The 7,344-nt window shown below is 46.6% G+C and overlaps 1 pseudogene; it reads left to right on the top strand.

The window, feature by feature from the left end:
* The first annotated feature begins 1,573 nt into the window (after nt 1-1,573).
* Nucleotides 1,574-2,395, top strand: LOC115647281 (annotated as a pseudogene).
* Nucleotides 2,396-7,344: the final 4,949 nt, after the last annotated feature.

The following is a 7,344-nucleotide window of genomic DNA, read 5'->3' as shown; positions in this document are numbered from 1 at the left end:
TGTGTGGGCAAATTCTGTAATACAAAGAAACTGCTGTTATTAACCCATAATGAGCCAGACCCTGCCACCCTTCCATTCAGTAGTAAATTATTCAGTGAACAACTCCATTGACCTCTACAGGACTGTTCAGGGAGTGAGGTACTACTCTCTGAAGTCATGGTGGCAGCATCTAGCCCATTGTTATTACAGGGGAACGAAGGGTTAGCAGACACGGGGAGTGAAGGAAAGAACAGAGCTTCATTGATGAGAATCTCCTTAAGCAATCACCGTGAGAAAACCAAACCCACCCCACTTGCAGAGTGATTAATAGGGGTTGAGAAACTGTAAGAAAGTGTTTAAAAAAATCACATATATACACACACAATGGCAAAGGAGGAAACAGGCAACTCCCTAAAACAGACACATCACTTCACTGCTGAGTCAAACACTGATTGAACGAATCCAAGGAAAAATTAGACTAGTTAGCACCAGATTCCAACCTCAATTATTCCAGGGTAAATCTAGGGCCATGCCAACGAGGGCACTGGATTTACTCTATCATGAAACTGGCATCCTGGAGATGACAGAAAGGATGCACTTGTGGTTCAGGCACAGGATGAGGGTTCGGGAGAGCTGGGTTCATTTTTTGGCTGTGTCACAGCCTCCTTGTGTGACCTGGAGTGAGTCACTTAATCCCTCTGGGCCTCGGTTTCCCATCTGTAAAATGGGAGTGATAAACCTTCTTTTGACTGTCTTACATTACTTGCAAGCTCTTTGCAGCACAGGCTGCCTCTGATTATCTAGGAAACTTTCAAATTTTTTGAGCTTCACCCTGTGCAACAGCAGGACTGCTTGTGATCTCATATTAGAAATGGTTTGGAGTGATTCCAGTGAAGCTGACAGAGCTACTCCTATTTCACATCAAGGTAACTAAGAGCAGATTCTGGTCTTAAGTTCCTGCCTTGCAACAGGCAAGATACAGTCTATATACGAAACTTAGCCCTATAGTTATGGGTCACCTTACAATCTTTCAGTGCTGTTATCTCCAAGTTACCAGTGGGAAACTGAGGCACAGAGAAACTAAGTGACTTGCCCAAGGCACCCAAAAAGCTAATGACAAAGCAGGGAATGTTATAAATCCCAGGTGAGCATCCTAACCATTGTACCTTCCTTCCTTTCTGCTGTCTTTCTAAAAGATTTGCTCTAGTTTGGCCACAAATTATTGGGATTGATGCAGGATGTAGAAGATTCTCCCTCTCATTTCATCATGTGAATTATTTAACAATTCAAGTGAGTTTTAGTTCTGTGACATCACATGTGGTTGAGCCAATCAACCTCTGGTTCAGCTGTAAAACCTGAAAGCTGCAATCCGATTGGTTTAAAAATGTTGCCTGAAGCTTTGGTCTCTCACTGTGATAGTTGCTAGAGGCTAAATCCAGTTCATAGGGGTAGCCCAGAGCTGCTGAAAAAAGCTTGAAGGTAGCAGTAGCTCCACTTCTGGTTTTATTTGTCTTCTAAGGCTTGGGGCACTGTGTGCCACTGATCTCCCAAGGCAAAATTGAACTGTGCAATGGTCCTGAACAACAAACCTACGATGCAGGAGGATCCGCAGGTTGCATCCATCAAGAGCAAAGGCCTCCTTGTTTCACTGATCCCTGCAGAGGAGAAGATGGTGATCGAAAGGAAGGTCTGGGGCATGGTCAAGTGGTTCAACGTCCGAAATGGCTATGGCTTCATTACGAGGAGCGACAATAAGAGGGACGTGTTTGTACATCAGTCGGCCATAAAGAAGAACAGCCCCTACAAGTACCATCGCAGCGTGGGCGATGGGGAGAGGGTAGAGTTTGATGTGGTTCTGGGGGATAAAGGCCTGGAGGCTGCCAACGTCACTGGTCCCGGTGGCATTCCTGTGCAAGGCAGCATATACGCTGCAGACCATCGCAAGTGCTCATTGGGACTAAGGAGGAGTCCGCCTCACAAGAGTTACCATCTTTGTGAGCGCGTGCCAAAGAACGAGACAGCAACAAGTGCACCAGAAGATGGGAATCTGCCCTACAGTGGCCAGTCTTATTTGATGCACACATCCTATGGATATCAGCCCCAGTGTTTCAATTCTGTGAGCGCAGAAGTGGTGCATGCTGAAGGTCAGTGTGTGCACACAGAGCAAAGCAAGCCAGTGAAACAGAGCATACACCAGGGCTTCAGGCATCTTCCCCAGACAAATGAGACTGAAGACTCAGCAATAAGTCAGCATTTCTACCGTCCTAACTTCAGTTACCTACGCAGACGCCCACGGAACGTGAAAGATGGGAAAGAGACAAAGGAGATCTCTGGACCACCAGCTGAAGACACCTTGGCTCCTGAGACCATCAGCCAACAACCTAGCACCACTCAGCTATCAGACAAGAAGGAGTAAGAGAACATGGAAACCCAGGAATAAGAACACAGACCTTCCGCTTGCTGTTTTCCCTGCTGTTGTTTGGATAACTCACAATTTACCATCATGAGTTTTTCATCTTTCTTACCTAAACTCCGCCAGTCTCCTTTCAGGACCAACAAAGCTGAAAGAGTTGACAAGTTGTTTCCTATTTATCCAACCAAGCTCAAGTTTTTCACACCCTTTCTTTTTAATTTGTGTGAAATGCTATACCTGATTTCTTCCCCACCCCACCCCACTCGCCCCATAAATGCACACTTGAAAGATAGCAAACTGCAAGCAATTCTTAATAAAAGTCTTAAAGAATTTTGCAAAGGGTCAGAGTTTGTGAGGATGTGCCACAGATGTAAAATATTCCTTTCTATTGGTGGTATAGTCATGGGAGATGACTTTTTTTTTTTATCCTCACTACTTGGCATGGGGGTTTGGCTGAATATTAGGCTCCAATTCCTCTCCAAAATACAGGAAAATGCCCTTTCCACTTGGTGAAAGCATTTATGACCCACTTTCAACTTGAGATAGTTGACTGCCAATTGCACCATTTGAACTGAGAGTCTAGACGCTCTACAAATGTTTGTGTCAGGGCACAAACAAACATTTGTGGTTTATTGTACATCTCAGCAACAGGTTTAGTCTAGACGTACCCTTGGTGAGTGGTGCTTTTCTCTGCACACAGGCTGCCCCACTGGGCTTTAGGGACTATTCAAGGATTCAGAGCTTGTATTTTTTAAAACAGATGCATGTTCACAATGTCTATATTTTGCCTTTTTGTTTTATCCCTGTTCCCACCCCTGTCTTCGCGGGGCCTAACCCGGCAATCACATTCATGCAGCTGGATCCTGGCACTCACACACCATCCCACTGAAGTTCATGCAGGAGTCCATCCATGCAGCTCTGATTGCAGGATCAGGGGCTCATGGGGTAAGTTCTTCAGGGAAGGGGCTGTGTCTCCACCTGTGTTGGCAGGAATGGGGTCTTAATTGCAGTGGGGATTTGAATTTTAAATGTCAGAATTTCCAGGACTTTGGTGAGTTCTACAAACCTATTTCCCAGCTGTACGGCAGCTGCATTTGCAGCTCCCTGATAGTGGTCGGTGGAGCCTTTTGGTTCTGAAGGATCGGATCAGGGAGATTTTGTTTGTTCTATAGGCACTGGTTGCCTGCCAGCAAACATGGTTGGGCAAACCCAAACAGTACAGAAGTCAGCTCGTTCACCAAAACGGTACACAACAACCTAGGACAAGAAGAGACTAATCTCAACTGAATCTCCAGGGAAGCATAGGTTGCCGGAACACAGTTACCTTGGATATGCTGTCACATAGGAGAGATCATGATATTAAATCCACTCTTCTGCATTAGGAGCAAGCAGAGGACACTACTAAAGCCCTCAGCGCAGGGTTACACACGGGGAGATGTGCAGATGAGTGAGGGTATGTCTACACTATGGGATTATTCTGATTTTACATAAACCGGTTTTGTAAAACAGATTGTATAAAGTTGAGTGCATGCGGCCACACTAAGCACATTAATTTGGTGGTGTGCGTCCATGGTCCGAGGCTAGCATTGATTTCTGGAGCGTTGCACTCTGGGTAGCTATCCCTTAGCTATCCCATAGTTCCCGCAGTCTCCCCCGCCCATTGGAATTCTGGGTTGAGACCCCAAGGCATGACAGTGCAAAAACAGTGTCGCGGGTGATTCTGAGTAAATGTCATCACTCATTCCTTCCTTCGTGAAAGCAATGGCAGACAATCATTTTGCGCACGTTTTCCCTGGATTGCCCTGGGAGATGCCAAAGCATGGCAACCATGGAGCCTGTTCAGCTTTTTTTTACTGTCACCGTACGTCTACTGGATGTTGCTAACAGACGCAGTACTGCAGCGCTACACAGCAGCATTCATTTGCCTTTGCAAGACTGTAGAGATGGTTATCAGTTGTTCTGTACTGTCTGTCATGCCATTGTAAATTGGCAATGAGATGACGGTTATCAGTCATTCTGTACCGTCTGCTGCTGTCATGGGTGCCCCTGGCTGAGGTCAGCTGAGGGCACAAAGACAAAAATGGGAATGACTCCCTGAGTCAATCCCTCCTTTATGGTATCTAAAAATAGAGTCAGTCCTGTCTAGAATATGGTGCAAGTGTACTACAGAACCAGTGTACCAGAGAGCACAGCCGCTCCGTGTCAGATCCCGCAAAAATGATGAGCTACATGCCTTTCTAAGGGGTGCCCCTGCAACAATCCTACCCGTTGCTTCCCTGCTCCCCCAACCCTCCTGAGCTACCATTGCTGTGTCCCCCCATTTATGTGATGAAGTAATAAAGAATGCAGGAATAAGAAACACTGACTTGTTAGTGAGATAAAATGAGGGGGAGGATGCCTCCAGCTGCTATGATAGTCCAGGCAGGACATTAAATGGTGCGGGGGAGAGGAGCCCAGCATCCTGCTGCTATGATAGTCCAGGCAGTGCAGAATCTTTTCTTTAGACATGAAAGGGGTGGGGGCTGATGGAACTCAACCCCCAGTTGCTATGATGAGGACAGTTACCAGCTGTTCTGTACCATCTGCCGGGAATAACTGGGAGTCATTCCTATTTTTACCCAGGCGCCCCCGGCCGACCTCACCTGAGGCCAGCCAGGAGCACTCACAGGCTGATGATGATGGCTATCAGTCCTTCTGCACTGTACCGTCTGCCACCGGGGAAGGGAGGGGAGAGGATGCTACTGTTCATTGCCCCAGCACTGTGTCTACCAGTAGCATGCAGTAGACATACAGTGACATTGAAAAAAGTCAAGAAACAATTTTTTTCCCTTTTCTTTCACAGGGAGGTGAGGGGGAGTAAGTTGACTAGATATACCCTAAACCACCTTGGACAATGTGTTTAACCCTACAGACATTGGGAGCTCAGCCAAGAATGCAAATGCTTTTCGGAGACTGCGGGGACTGTGGGATAGCTGGAGTCCTCAGTACTCCCTCCCTCCCTCCATGAGCGTCCATTTGATTCTTTGACTTTCCGTTACGCTTCTCACGCAGCACTGTGCTGTGGATTCTGTATCATAGCCTGGAGATTTTTTTCAAATGCTTTGGCATTTCGTCTTCTGTAATGCAGCTGTGATAGAACAGATTTGTCTCCCTATACAGCGGTCAGATCCAGTATCTCCCGTACGGTCCATGCTGGAGCTCTTTTTGGATTTGGGACTGCATCGCCACCCGTGCTGATCAGAGCTCCACGCTGGGCAAACAGGAAATGAAATTCAAAAGTTCGCTGGGCTTTTCCTGTCTACCTGGCCACTGCATCCGAGTTCAGATTGCTGTCCAGAGCGGTCACAGTGGTGCACTGTGGGATACCGCCCGGAGGCCAATACTGTCGATTTGCGGCCACACTAACCCTAATCCGATATGGTAATACCGATTTCAGCGCTACTCCTCTCGTTGGGGAGGTGTACAGAAACCAGTTTAAAGAGCCCTTTATATTGATATAAAGGGCCTCATGTGGATGGGTGCAGCGTTAAATCGGTTTAACGCTGCTAAAATCGGTTTAAACGCATAGTGTAGACCAGGCCTGAGTTTCTACCTTAACAAGCAAAGATGGTGATTTTAGGTCTCACTCAGCCATTTCACAGCCAGCCCCGCACTCGAGCATTCCTCGATTACTGCTTGAGCGGGCAGCAGCCCGTGTACTTCACTTCTCACAGCAGGCCTACAGACCCCTGCTGTTCCTCTGAAGTATCCCATCTAAGCATTGACCCGATTACACCTACCTAGCTTACAAAACACAATCAGAAAAAGAAACACAACTGCCATCTAGCATGCCCGGCCATGAGTGACTGAAGCAAATATTTACAGTGAAGTCAGCTGCAAAGCTCTGACCAGCTACTGTAGATGTTCTTAGCCCACCCTTATTGTTCAGCACCCTGTTTGAAAGCTAATCTAACTGAATATTATTAACCTTTAAAGAGACGCTACCGGATAATTAGGGCAGCTTGCTAATTGCTGGGTCATTTTGTCGCTAAGTATGTAATATGTATGATTTCTAGGAATCAGACATCGTGGATAAGCCCTGTTTGTTTTGGCTCTGTTTCTATGGGGATAAATAGAAGCAGTGTGATTAATTTCCATTCTGTTGCCATGGATATTAACAATAATGAGGTGATTATTGCTGCTCTCTAAACCGTAAAGCAATTCCAAAATGAAACGGGGATGGGATTGGGCCAGAATCTCAGCTGACATAAATCAGCATTGCCCTATTGACTTCATCCAGTGGCCGGGACTTCAACGGAGCTGTGCAGATTTACCCCATCTGCAGATGAGACCCAATGGCTTCTGCGGAGCTATGACTGATTTGCATAGTTAAGGATCTGGCCCACTGGCTTTGATAGAACTATGCTGCATGACATCAGCTGAGGATCTAGTCCAGAATTTCTCAGGATCTAAATAATCCAAAGGTGTTTTTTTTATTTTTGCCTGTGCTAGCAAAAATGCTTTGTGGGGTGTATTGAAGTGGCCCTTTGGAGTCGGAGCCTGTCTATCCTGACACTGCACATAGACTTCTTGACTTCAGTGGGCTCTCAAACAGGAGTAAACTTGTGCACAGAACGGTTTCTCAGAGCAGCCCCCTTCTGCCTTGTTAGTTTCATCATCATCATCATAATAAAAAGCAATACATTTTCTTCCCAGGTGGATACCAAGCCACACCCATGGTCCCAGTCCCCAAACCACCAGCTCCATCTCCTCGACTAAGCAATTTGTATTCCTTCTGGAGAGCTTTTCACCCTGTTGGAACACTAAGTAACAGTCATTTAATAAGCCCCATCCCTATGGCCAGATGAAACCTTTCAAGGACTCCCCTTTCCTGGCAGGGATGTTCTGCAGGCCTCCTTCTGTCAAGTCCTCGTGTGGGTGCAGAAAGCTCACGAATGGCAAATCGCGGCCAC

This window comes from Gopherus evgoodei, chromosome 2 (genome assembly GCF_007399415.2).
Source record: "Gopherus evgoodei ecotype Sinaloan lineage chromosome 2, rGopEvg1_v1.p, whole genome shotgun sequence".
Classification (NCBI taxonomy): domain Eukaryota; kingdom Metazoa; phylum Chordata; order Testudines; family Testudinidae; genus Gopherus; species Gopherus evgoodei.
This window is presented reverse-complemented; position numbering and strand designations above follow the sequence as displayed.